The sequence below is a fragment of the Prionailurus viverrinus genome, chromosome D4 (assembly GCF_022837055.1).
Source record: "Prionailurus viverrinus isolate Anna chromosome D4, UM_Priviv_1.0, whole genome shotgun sequence".
Lineage (NCBI taxonomy): Eukaryota > Metazoa > Chordata > Mammalia > Carnivora > Felidae > Prionailurus > Prionailurus viverrinus.
The window spans coordinates 3,143,194-3,157,473 of record NC_062573.1 but is presented as its reverse complement, the minus strand read 5'-3'; the positions used below and the strand labels follow the sequence as shown (position 1 = coordinate 3,157,473).

Genomic DNA, 14,280 nt, shown 5'->3' with positions numbered 1-14,280 from the left:
TGGGGGTGGGGGTTGAAACACAGAATAGAATCCATGCTGCTGCTTCCTAGATTTCTTCTATTTCAAGTGATTCCAACACAATGATGCCAACAAACCACTTAACTGAACAGCAGTGGCCACTATAACCATGAAATTTCTGAAAACAATTTGCATTACAAGTTGATTATATCAAAAGATACTAAATTCCTCATGCAAAAATGGGAGTTTCCCAGTCTTTTCCCCAGAAAAAGGAGGAGAACTTTCATATATGCTAGTGAACTCATGTGGAGGTAGCTACTCTGCATTTCTAGCTGAGGGAGATTAAATCCTGGTGCCAGAAATGCCAACAGAATCTTGGACTTTGCTGAAACAAATACTCGGGCACTGGAGCGGCTTCTCCTACCAAAGCACCAGACACTAATCCACACTAGAGCTGGGCGGAAGAAGCCACAGAGTTAACACAATGCCTCGGTCAGCAACCCACTGAGCTACTGGTCTGTGGGGAGTACTTCTCCTCACTTTGAAAAAAACAAAAAGGAGATAAAACAAGAAAGGCAACATGGCACAGCAGAGAACAAAGGCTTTGGAGAGCTCAGGTGTGCTCCAATTCCACCACCCAGTAACCCAGTAACAGAAAACTGGGAAAAATCGCAGTGTCTCTGGACCTTATTAAGACATTATCGCATACCCCACAAAGCTGTTGTCACAGTGCAGGAACCAAAAGTGACACTCAAATATGAGCGTTCTTCCCAATTCACCTGAAAGAAAACTAGCTGGTAGTACTGTACATGTTTTGGCCAATCGGAAAAGAAATCTCATGACCTCTTCCCTTTGATATACTAAAACTCATTCTCACACTTAAAATTATAAAACAAATCCAATGTCCAAATTAGAATCCTTGACTCCTTGGGGCACCTGGGAGGCTCAGTTGGTTAAGCTTCCGACTTTGGCTCAGGTCATGATCTCGCAGTTCATGGGTTTGAGCCCCGGGTTGGGCTCTGTGCTGGCAGCTCAGAGCCTGGAGCCTGCTTCGGACTCTGTGTCTCCATCTCTCTCTGCCCCTGCCCCACTCACTCTCACTCTCTTCTCTCTCAGAAATAAATATTTAAAAAAAATTTAAAAACTAATAAAAACTAAAAACCAAAATTCTTGACTCCTGAGAAACCTACAGCCATTTAATTAAGCCTCTGCATCCTCTTCTCTTTAGATTTCATTCACTTGTATCTTTATAACCTATCCAAGCCACCATCTCTCACCTAACTTGTTTCCTAACTTGTCTTAAGATTCTTCAGTGACTTCCCAAACTCTTTAGTAAACTGAACCTTGCCCACATCTGCAGTTCCATCTTCTACTTCTGCTTTTAGTTTTTTTTATTCTAGCCATACACAGGTTTTTTCAAGCTTTTGAACATATACTCCTTCTGTCTAGAACGGTTTTCTCTGTCCTTCCACCTCACTCAGACACTACTGGCTCCTTCATCCTTCAGATCCCAATTCAGACTTCACCTGCCCCAGGAAGGTTTGACCTTATTAAGTCCCGGGTAGGTACTCCTCCATATTCACCTTCACCCTCATTACTAAACACTTCTCCAAGTAGCCTGTACTAGACTGTAAGTCCCATGAGAGCAGAGTCAGTGTCTGCAGTTTGCATCGCTCAATTCCCAGACATATGCCTGGTGCCTCCTATGTATTCAGCAAAGAGACTGAATACATGAATGATTACAATTAAGCAAAACCTTAACTTGATAGTATATTTTTTTCATATACAAATATTTTAAGATATTTTTATAATTTTAAAGAACATTACAGATCAAACAAAGGCAATTCTTCATAACAACTGTGTGGGAAAAGGACTTAAGTGCACATACACTTTCTACAACTCCAACAGCTATCATCCTGATTACATCAAAAGAAGCTAAAGGGGTGCCTGGATGGCTCAGTTGGTTAAGCATCTGACTTCAGCTCAGGTCATGATCTCACGGTTCATGAGTTCGAGCCCCATGTTGGGCTCTGTATTGACAACTCAGAATCTGGAGCCTGCTTCAGATTCTCTCTCTCTCTGCTCTTACCCTGCTCGCACTGTCTCTCTCTCTCTCTCTCTCTCTCTCTCTCTCTCTCTCAAAAACAAATAAACGTTAAAAAAAAAAAAAAAAAAAAGAAGCTAAACTACTACCACAGTGGCTAACACCGTGCTCCTTAACTGGAAAGAGCAGAAAAGGTACATATAATGCAAATTACAAACATTATAGTCAAGTCATGCACTGGAGTAAAAAGAAGAAAATCATTTTTTTGCGGATCCCTACCCCACTCCCCAAAAAAAGGTTAGACACACTTGATAGAAATGCCGCTTACTCCAAATAGTTCACCAAGTGAAGGTTGCTATGAAATACTTCAAATTCCATAAGCACTCAGGACTGCAAAGGCCGTGAGAAGAGAATGTTCCAAGCACAGACTAATGGACAGAGGTACAAATGAAATAAACCCTGATGCATGATGACTATCTAAAGAAGTCTAAACTGAAGACTGAATATATTTGTTCCAAAGTTATTTACCAAGCTTCAATTTCTGAAACATGTTCAAAATACTTAACATATTTTATAAGTCTCCAGTGTAAATGACAGACATTTGTTATTCAAGATAACTAAATAGTTTCCTTCACCTAGTTTAGGATATGTTAAATATCTATCACATTTCAGACTTAGTTTTTGTATTTCGGATTTTTTTTTTCATACTAACAGTTTTATATCTTATCATGTATTTGTTGCCTCTGCTAATGAGAATACAGGTTCTACCAACTCAGAATATTTATTATCATTTTGGGGATGTAACCACCCTTTTAATTTGGTTCACATTTTAACTCAGCAACTTTAATCCAGTGATCATAGCTTCATTAGCTTATAAACAAACTGTTTCTCAGGTAAACTGAATTGCCCCACATCAGGAACTTAAGCAAATAAATAAGTACAAAAACGGCAGAGATTATAAATTAGGGCAGACAAATCTGTATCTAGCCCCACGCCGGTAAAGAGCATTCTATCAATATAGTGAAATGCTAATCTCCTAATTAACAACCTAATTAGGTAATTATGGCTTTGCAGAGGGATGCCGAAATGAAATATGACAACATGGTCACCTCTTTATATGGCACCTGTGGGCCTTTTCAGCTGTCATTGCATAGAGTGCAATATCAATTTGAACAGATGACAAAGTGCTGTCATTTTTCATTCTGATAATATACAGAATGCTTTGGACAGAAGCAGTTTACAAAAAGAAACATCTTGCCTGGTATTTTCCTAATTTAAATATGCTCAAATACATCGTTAAATTTTCTGCATGTTTCTTATATTGCATATAGGAGAATTACATGTACAACAGCAATGACAACAAAAACCCTAACTGGCCATCTTGCTGATCTGTATGTGCAGAAACTATTGCTATTTCTATTATGGAATAGATGGCAATCAGAAAAGTACCAATTCGTCATGACATTCTAATATTCATACTTTTTTAATACTGTTATCAGGAGAATTAAAACCCAAACTTTGACCTTTAATTTTTTCTTAAAAAAAGTGAGAAAGTCACACATACAATTTCCCATACCAATAAAGCACTTCCCAGTATAGAAGCATTTAGTTCACATGAAAGCTCTACATACCAATGTCCAGCTCCCAGATATAGGAGTGTTCTCTCTCTGAAAGACAGCTGTCACAGGGCTACCATTGTCCCACTGGTCACTGAAGAGGTGATAGTAGCACTAGGACACTGGTACCACCAACACAAATGCAACTCTTCTTCCATGATAATAATGTCTTACGCAGGATTTGCGGGGAAGAGAGAAAGGCTAGCCTGGGAATCTCCACATCATTTATGTCAAGATACGTAAAACCATATTCTAAACATAAAACAACTGAGGTCAAAACTTGAAAATACAATGCATTTAGAAGTTCAGATCACCTGCATTAGTGAAAATTTTTGATGGAATGATTTTCCCTGGTTCTACTCAAATTTCTTAGTATCAGGCTGAAACTAAAATGATTTTTCTATTAAAAAAATCAGAATACTTTGGAAAACACAAAAAAGCATAAAGACCTATAATCTGACCACCTATTTCTTCTTTTCCCTTGCATATATGTTTGACATAATTGAGATCATAATTTGTATAATTTTGGGGCACCTGGGTGACTCAGTCGGTTGAGCGTCCGACTTCGGCTCAGGTCATGATCTCACAGTTGACGAGTTCAAGCCCAGCGTTGGGCTCTGTACTGACAGCTCAGAGCCTGGAGCCTGCTTCCAATTCTGTGTCTCCCTCTCTCTCTGCCTCTCCCCTGCTCATGCTCTGTCTCTATCTCAAAAATAAAGATAAACATTTAAAAAATAAATAAATAAATAATTTGTATAATTTTATAGCCTTTTCCCACCATATGTTACATGATGAGCATATTACTATGTCACTAAAATTCTTCTAAGACATCTAAGATGACTGCACAATATTTCCACTGATTGGCTTTTCCATAATTTCTCTTTGTTGGCTACTAAAGTGGTTTCTAATTTTTGCTATTTTAAGTACTGCTACAGTGAACATCTTTCAACATAAATATTTTTCTACATTTCTGATTATTTCTTTAATAAAAATTTCTAAAAACAGAATTACAAGTTCAAAAGGCTTGCGTGACTTATTTTTTTAAACTTGGATAAATAATGCCAAAGTTCTCTCCAGAAAATTTTCACCAATTTATATTCCCACTAGCAACATATGAGTAAGCAATCACCACCAATCTCTGCTTTCAATAAGTATTACTATTAGAGGTGTTTTTTTTTTTTTAAGTTTATTTATTTTGAGAGAGAGAGCGAGAGCGAGCTGAGTGGGGAGAGGCAGAGACAGGGAAAGAGAGAATCCCAAGCTGGCTCCATGCTGCCAGTATGGAGCCCGATAGGGGCCTGGAAGTCAAGGACAGTGAGATCATTATCTGAGCCAAAATCAAGAGTCAGACGCTCAAGCAATTGTGCCACCAGGATGCCCCAATTATTATTAGAGCTTTATTAAACCTTTAAGCTTCATGTTATAAGATTATACCTGTAACCAAATACTTTCACTGTATAATGAGTAATAACTTTCTGTAAGCATTAAGTTTAAATAAGTAAGAAGGGCTGTGTTGATGACCATCCCAAAACAAGGGCCAGTTCCAACATCCAAATCCAGAATAGCATGTAATAGTGACAAAAGCATTGTATTTAGAGTGAAAAAACAAAGGTTTGCACCCTAGCTTTGTCATTATCAGATCTCTGCCTTCAATCGCTCTACTTCCAAAGCTTCAGTTTCAGCATTAGGACAGAGACAAGGAGAACGTGATATCCCTTGTTTTAACAACTTCAATGGGTAGTCATGGGCACACACACATAAAGGTAATATAAGCAATGGAAGTGCTTATCGTTATTCAACAGATCAATTCATTTAATCTAAATAGATCATTTAACCTTCCACCTGGAAAGAGCATACTGAAACCCTTCCCCAACAGTGCACGGTTGGTAGGTGCATTAATTCACAAAGCACAGGTAGAAATGAACAAGATTAATCTCACGATCCAGACACGAAAACGAGTCTCATTTCTTCACAACCATTCCGAGTCATTTCTTATTACACTATACTAACACTGGAATGTGTTATACCCCTGAATGTACCCATACCTCTCCAGAAGCACCAGAGAACCAGGTACTTACTTACGTTGTTTCAGTTAACCATCACCACTACCATATGTTGAGACCAGCACTATTATCCTCATTTTGCAGAATGTCCAGGTCACACAGGGAATACCTGGCAGAGCCAGCATTCAAATACAGGGGGGTGGGACTCTAAAGCCCCACCTCACATTGATTCAAGCCTGCACCTCAGTTCTTTGTTAGTCTCCTTTACGTCAACAAGTGAAGTTCAGATTTAAAATTTAACCATTTTTAAGGGCACCTGGGTACATCAGTTGGTTAAACGTCTGACTTCGGCTCAGGTCACGATCTCACGGTTCGTGGGTTCAAGCCCCGCGTGGGGCTCTGTGCTAAAAGCTCAGAGCCTGAAGCCCGCTTCGGGATCTGTGTGTCTCTCTATCTCGGCCCCTCCTGTGCTCATGCTCTGTCTCTCAAAAACAAATAAATGTTAAAAAAAAGGTTTTTTTAATTTACTGTTTTAAAAAGAAAACCATTCCTTTGAACAATTTTCTACCAATTTCTCTGCTGAAAGAGTACTTACTTATAATATAGTATCTTAAAATGTGTCCGTAGGGAAATTAAAAAATGTTATTTTTTTGAAGTTTTACACATTCAGTCCATTTTGTCTGCATCAGTAATAAAAGCATAGGATAGGATACAAATCTAACACTGCATATATTTGGGGTAAATGTGATAGAATATGCAATTTATTTCACAAGCAATTACTATAATCTAATTCCAGTAGTTATTCTAGTACCTCCTTGGCTGTTTCCAGAATTTAAGTTTTGTTGTTTAAGTAGTTTCTCCCATTTTTCTCAATTTCAATTACTTAAAACTGTTCTCTTCTTTGGGTCCAAATTTTGTGTTTCCTATATTAAATCTGTTTCCTCTATATATCTACACCACTGCCAACTAGAGATAATAAATTTTGAGTGACTGGTCAGGATTTATTTTCATTTTTATATTCTATGTTATTTCCTTATACAATAGAGTAGGAATGAAAACAGTATCTAGAAGACCAATCTTTCTTCTATTTTCACCTTGTAGAAGCTGGGTATTAAAACAAAAATATATTAAACTCTTGGGCTAGGAACTCCCTGGCCATATTTCTCTCACTATGCTGGGTATCCCTATGCCCCCTTTCAATCTTGTGTATACATAGTCAACAAAACACTGTATGCACTTGGGAAGCACCTGGCCTGTCAAGGTCCATTCCCAGAATTAGTGATGAATAAAGAATGGAGGGAAAAGCTGAGCAGTAGCTCCCTACCTACTGTTAAGGGAAGAGGAAGAGGAACCATATTTTTAGATTTGAACCATTGTCCATGGGGATCTGCCAGTAATCAGTTGTATGACTTTAAGAGTGTCAATTAGGATCAGGAAGCTTGGCATCCTGAAAAGACCTGAGCAAGACTTGAGTTGAGGTCCTCATTATCATCCAGATGGAAAAAAGATACAAGGATTTGTAAATGACTTGACAAAATCCAAAGGCTGTTAGTGGTATATTATATTCAGAGTTCAAGTCCCTCTCAATCTGGTGGACTTTCTACTAAACTGTAATTTAGTAGGCATCAGTTTCTTCATCTTAAGAGGTTATGATTACCCACCTTGTTCACTTCCCATACTGTAGAAAAGACCAAAAGATACAAGAATCTGGTAGCATCTAACGTGCTAAGAGCACTGGGGTGCCTGGGTGGCTCAGTTGGTTAAGCATCCAACTCTTGATTTTGGCTCAGGTTCTAGGAAATTAAGCTCCATGCTCTTAGCCCAGAGCCTACTTGGGATTTTCCTTCTCCCTCTCTCTGCCCCTCCCCCACTCGCTCACGCTCCCTTTTTGCATGCGCACGTGCTCTCTCTCTCTCAAAATAAACAAACAAATAAACAAACTTCAAATGCTAACAGCACAAATCAAAAGTATTACCAAGTCTTGCCCTCATCCAAACCCTATCACTCCTGAAAATTAGCCTGATTATATAATGAAAGCATTCAAACTGTCACTTCCCCAAAGATATCAGTATGAGTCAATTACAACACACTTTTAATCTGGCAATTTACCAGTAGACTTCTGATCAATAATCATTACATGTGTTGTACCTCCTACTTTGAACAGTGGGTACCAAAATGTCAGCCGTCAGGCAGATCAGAGTTTATAATCAGACAATCTAGTACTTACTGTACATAGCCCACAAATGTGTTTTGGTATATACAATTAGTTTTTAAATAGCAAATTTTAGAACTAAATACATTAAAATCCAGATTTTCAGCATCTCCTGAATGCTCAGCAAGAATACTATCCCTCAAAAAAAAAAAAAAAAAAAAAAAAAAAAAAGAACATTATCCATTATCCCCCACTGGGATTAAAACAAAAACCTTTAAAAATTAAAAAATAAATAAATAAAAATATTATCTCTCAGAAGATCCAAGGAAACCAGATCCGCTTCCTCACATAGCAACAAGCAAATGGAACTGAGCCGCGACTGCTTCAGACTGGTCACATGCAATTCACCAAGGTCTGTCCTACTCTTTATCGTGGGCACTTGAGCTGGAGATCCCTGAGGTATATGCTCAAAAGAGAACTAATATTTGTTTACTCTTTTTTGGCCAACATTTTTCTGGTGTTATCATTCACTAGCTATGTGATTCGGGCAATATATTTAACCACTAAGCCTCAGGTTGCTCATGTGTTCAGTGGGGGTAACACCACCTATGTCACAGAACCACAAAGATTGAAGGAAATAAGGGATACAAAAACATTCAACGAGCGGCCCCTGGGTGGCTCTGTCAGTTGAGCATCAGACTCTTGATTTCAGCTTAGGTCATGAGCTCACAGTTCATGAGTTCAAGCCCTGCATCAGGCTCTGCGCTGACAGCACAGGGCCTCCTTGAAATTCTCTCTCTTTCCCTCTGCCCCTCCTCCGCTCACACATGCACACTCTCTCTCTTTCTCAAAATAAATGAAACATTAAAAAAAATTAATAATGACTAAAATGTAAGTGTTCAATTATTAAGTTTAGCACAAACTGAAATATGCTAACTTTTGAGTCAAAACTTCTAAAAAAAAAACCTCAAATTCACAGAAAACACAAGGTCAGAGCTCCTCCCATGGGGGAAAAATGCAATGTGACAGAATTCCTAGTGATATAATAATTTGGTATCTATGGCTATGTCCTTAAAAATAAGGCCTATACTGGGGCGCCTGGGTGGCGCAGTCAGTTAAGCGTACGACTTCAGCCAGGTCATGATCTCTTGGTCCGTGAGTTCGAGCCCCGTGTCAGGCTCTGGGCTGATGGCTCGGAGCCTGGAGCCTGTTTCCGATTCTGTGTCTCCCTCTCTCTCTGCCCCACCCCCGTTCATGCTCTGTCTCTCTCTGTCCCAAAAATAAATAAACGTTGAAAAAAAAAATTAAAAAAAAAAAAAAAAGGCCTATACATACAAATAACAGATTTCCAACAAATTCTCTTACCCTGATATAAATATATATATTATATATTATAAATATATATATTATATATATTATAATAAATGATATATATAAATATATATAAATCCACTGAACTGCAAGTTTCTAAAGTCTTCAGTCATGAGTCAACAAACAAAACAAGCCCCCCCGCCCCCCACACACACACAAAGAAATATATTTAACGTGACGGATGAGACCATGAGCTTCAGCAGCGGCCACATTCATTCTTCATTAGCCCTGCTGCCTCACATAATGAAGGCACACTGAAGCTACGGCTCAAGGGCTAGCATCTCTCTGATGTCTCTTCAGAGGGTCCCCGTCCACATCACAAAGAAGAGTGAAGATACCAAAGTCTAGCAGATAATCCCCTCTACTCACAGCTCCAACACATGCATAAACTCAGGGAATTTCTTTAACTTTTCTGCGCTCTAGTTTCCTCACCTGTAAGATCAGGATGCTAATGACACGCTTTTGTACAGGAAAGAGATAATGCACTTAACACAATGCTAGCACAAAGTGCTCGTTAGCCACCATCATCAGTGTTCCCTCCTTTGTGCGTTACAGGACCCTGTGCGGCAGCTATCATAGGAGCTATAGTACTTTACTATAGTTCACTGGCACCTACTTCTGTTTCCCCCACTGGAATGTCAACCATCTCAGACTGGGCACCTGGTTTTATTTCTCTTTGCCTCCCCAGGGTCTTACGATTTCCCTCTCACTGCTGAGTGAATCATAAGATTCTCAAAGCATTTAACTGCAAAACTTCTGAGCAGAAACTGGACATTAGCTCTCTTAACTGATACTGAAGCCCTCACTAATTCTGACCCCCTCCTGACCCCCCAATTTACCTCCCCACTAAAAGAAGCAATGGCTTTATTTAGTCTGGTCTACTCACCACTCTAAAACCATCACATGCATTTCATCTTTGCACTGCACAGCTATCATTTCAGGGGCCCTCATATCAGGCAGGCCCTTTATCCACATTAGCTCATTAAACATTCTCCCTAATCCAACCCATACTGGAGGAAAATAATGATTAGAACTAAGAAACTTGCCAAAGGTGAAGCAGTAAGAGGAGGGACAAGGAACTGAATCCAGAGTCCAGATTATTCTCTATAGAAGGTATTCCATGCTCATATTCAAAGTTGAACTGACCCACCTATCACCTTCTTGCCTTGGAAGATCAGTCTTCTCCACATTTAAAGGACTCGCTGTACCATTCATTTTGACATTCATAGTTTTTTCTCTTGTACTTTTTTCAATATGTACTTGCATATAGAGTGTTACGTTATGCAAAAGAAGGCAAAACACATAATGAAAAAAAAGCACAGATGTAGGACATCAGACAGACCTGGGTTTGAATCGTGTCTCTGTTTCGTACCAGATGTGTAATTTATCCTGAGTCTTCCTAATCTGTAAATTGAGGTTAAAATCATTAAATAAGAGAAACCAATAAATAGTTTCAGTACACAGTAAAAGAAAACTTAGTTAACCCTACATTATGAAGCACTACCTGACCACAGCACACTCCTCAAAAGCTAATGACCTACCCCCTTTCTGTGATATCACAGTATCACAGAATGAACCTTCACACAGTGCACTTATCACTCTATCTTGGAATTATTTCCTTATCTCTCTCTCTCTCTCACTAAATTGAGCTCCTTGCAGGCAAGGACTGAGCCTTATTTATCTATAAGCTGTCTAGCACAGTACCTGCCATACACACACACACACACACACACTCAGTATATGTTTGCTAAATGAAATTACTGCAGATATAATGAATGTTTATAGGATTCCAGAAAAAGAAATCGTTTTCAACTGGGGTTGTCTCCACTTGGTTGAGGGAGACCAATTTCAGCTGGGCCCAGGGTAACATCTCAATAGGTGGGGACAGAAAAGGAGAAACCTAGGCAGAAAGAATGTCCTACAAAAAACAAACAAACAAACAAAAAACAATGGACACAGAGAAAAACAAAGGCGATTTGAGGTCGTGCTTATCTAAAGTAAAGGATCAAGGTAGGGAATTACGGAAGGAGGGAAAGAGACTTTTTCAAGCGTAGCTGGAGCCAGATCAAGAGGTATAGAGGAATGTGAGTACACTATGGCACACAGCAGTTGAAAGCAGACCGGAGCACAAAGCTAAATGACAATGGGGCCACCAGCATGCCTCACAGGCCCTAGCAAACCTGCAAGTGTGTAAACTGAAAAAGATGAACACAATTATCAATGCTTCATCGAGAACTCTTTCAGCATTTATTAAGCACCTTGTGTGGACTCAAAGGATGAGGAATATAACATGGTGCCAACTTTTCCTGTTCCACTAAGTTTTTAAATTAGTAATCCACCCCTTTTGCTTGTGAAAAATAGAATGAGAACGATCACTTTGTTTTAACCGACGTGATTTGTAACATGATTCTTTGCACACTGCTAAGTACTGTGTGACAGGCTTCAAAAATTATTTGCATTCATTAGGAATAAAATTTTAACCAATTTCTGAGTCAACGTTTGGGTCTCTGCTTAAAGTAATACTCTTGTTTAAACTACATTTTTTTTTTCTTAGCCTTAACCAGATCTAGAAGACTCTGCCACTAAGTCCCAGCAGGATTCCAGCTAGAAAATAAAGTTTTGTGGGCTGCTTACCCCTTTAGGAAACTGGGGAGAAGAGGCGCTAGGAATCAGGGACCACACAGACAATGCTTTAAAAAGTTAATTTTCGTGTTATGAAGATTAGGATGCCTAGATGTTGCCAAGTGGTGGGGCCAGAAACTGCCCGAGCCAACCCATCCCCCTCCCAACTCCAGCCAGTCCACAGGCTTCTCCTCCCCCAATCACACACCCAGCTGTCAGGCTCACGGCAGCCTCCAGTTATGGAAAGGACCAGGAAACGAATGCTGACTGTGGAAGACTTATCAAGGGCCAGGCGGACTACCCTTCGGGGCAGCACCCGGAGCCTAGGAGTGAGGAGGACCGCCAGGCTCCACGGGTGGGCTGACGGGAGAGTGAGCGACGGAGCTAGTGGCCTGGGGCAACCTTTACCTGAAGCAGCTGCCACTCTACGGGCCGGGTGGGCCCCGGGACACGGTCCTGAGGGAAGAGCCCGGCTTCCCCGCGCCTCCCGGCCCCTGCCCAGGGCTCCTCACTCTCGGACTCCTTGGGGACTGGCGCTCTTCCCGGCCGGCTCAATTGCCGCTTTCCCAGCTCGCCCTCATGCCCCCAGCGCTCGCCGCCGCCGGCCGGCCGAGCAGCAGCCCTGTTGCCCCCGAGCCGCGCCACGACCCGGAACTGCACCCCGCGTACCGGAAGTCCCCGACCGGGGGGGGGGGAAGCAGCTGGCTGGGGATGCAGTGCGCAAGCCCCAGAGCAAGGAGTTAAGCCCTCCCGGGGGGCGGGGCCGAACGAAACGACGTACGCATGCGCTGCACTTCTGCGGTCTGGCTAAGGCCTGAGTCAGAGATCAGCTGGGAATGTAGCGCAGGCACCCGTCTGTGGATTTTCGTCGGATAGAAATCAACATTAGCATTCTCTTTCAAAAGTCCTCCATTCACCCAGAAATGAGTGATGAGGCAGTTTGCGTCTGGGTCACAAAGGCTGAGGACTTGGGTTCAGATGCCAAGTGTAACTAGTGTATTCTCGGAAAAGACACCTCTCAGACTCAGTTCTCTCATCCATACAATAGATCCAACTTTAGAGTCTTCCTGTGAGAGTCGAAAGGGATGAAGCTTTTAAAGCGCTGAGCCCAGTGCCTGACACAGAAATACCTAGTAAACATTAGTCATCACCTTTGTTATCTGCAAAGTGGAAAGAATTCTCTTCCTCAAGAACTGCAGGTCTCAACTATACTTCCACAAAAATAAATGAAAAAAAAAATCTTTTTTAAGAACTGAAGGGAGGTTTCCACGAGGTAAGAGGGCTGGCACGGAACAAGAGCTCACCGTTGGAAGTCTCTCCCGACAGAATCAATGGGGGAAGCCACGGTGAAGGGAAAGGACCCAAGTGGTGCAGTGATACGTTCTCTCTCCTGAGAAAGAGTCCAGAACGCCTCTCAAAAATGAGGCTTGGCAAAAGAAAAAGAAAAAGAAAAAAAAAACAAGTCAAGGCTGAATTTCAGCCCTGGGGCATCATTACACAAGATTAAAGTCACTAACGAATACACCATGGATCCTCCCCCATCTATTCAAATATGTGATTGATCTGGCTTATACAGAGAAAAAAACACCAAAAAAAGCACCTTGAGATCCAAACGTGCTCTTGCACACACACCACCACAGTTCCGTTGGGGACCAGTTGGAGGCACTCGGCTAAGCAACGTGTGTGAACAAGGTTTGAAAATCCGAGGTCACCAGGTCCCCTCCTAAATATTAATCTTCATTTTCACGTCCCTTTTGAGCTCTGGCCTGAAGCACAGCTGCTGTTTGTCCCTCAGACACATAAAACTCAACCTATCTAAAACTGAAATCAACTGGACCCCCTAAGGTTTTACAGGTTCTAAGGAACTGTATCTCTTGCAAGTTTTGTGACTTCATTCTCCAAACACCCCCTCTAAATTTCCTTATCTGTAAAATGGAATGACAAAAGTCCTAACTAACTTCATTGGGTTGTCAGGAGGATTAATGAATTAATGCATAAACTCACACAGAATAGAGCCTGGCACATAGCTAGTCAGTAAACAGATACTTACTGAGTGCCTATGTATTAAGTTTATCCCAGGCACCGGAGGTTCAATGGTGAAAAAAACAGACGAGGATTCCACCCTCATGAAACTTACAGTCAAGTTTGATTGAATTTGAAAGAGTAGGCAAGTTGGAAGGCAGGGAAGTATAAGATTTCAAGGACAATGTTGGGGACCCCCCCCAGAGAATGGAGTCTCTGAATTTATTGGTAATACTAATATAATGGTTTGTGTGATTGTTCTAAAACTGTTAGTTTCAAAAGTCAAGATACAGGCACACAAAAGAGTAAGCAATTGGGTTAATCTAAGGAAGTTTTGCCATACAGGTGTGTGTGTGGGGGGGGGTGTCAATAATTTAAGACTTTAGCTTTTTAAGAGTGCTTTAAAAAGGAGGAAGCACCTGGCTGGCTCAATAGGTCAGCATTCAACTCTTGATCTCAGGGTTGTGGGTTTGAGCCCCAAGTTAGGTGTAG

At 40.9% G+C, this 14,280-nt stretch overlaps 1 protein-coding gene across 6 annotated transcripts in view; it reads right to left on the bottom strand.

Moving 5' to 3' along the window:
• MAPKAP1 (MAPK associated protein 1) overlaps nt 1–12,422 on the bottom strand; it is a 246,146-nt gene extending 233,724 nt beyond the window's left edge. For 5 of the 6 annotated variants that reach the window (XM_047829295.1, XM_047829289.1, XM_047829292.1 and 2 more), the window contains exon 1: nt 12,175–12,422. The gene's annotated coding sequence lies outside the window, so the exon portion shown is untranslated. Of the gene's footprint in view, nt 1–10,486; nt 10,549–12,174 lie in introns of all 6 variants that reach the window. The other variant, XM_047829290.1, reaches the window with a different exon arrangement.
• Between the last annotated feature and the right edge of the window lie 1,858 nt (nt 12,423–14,280).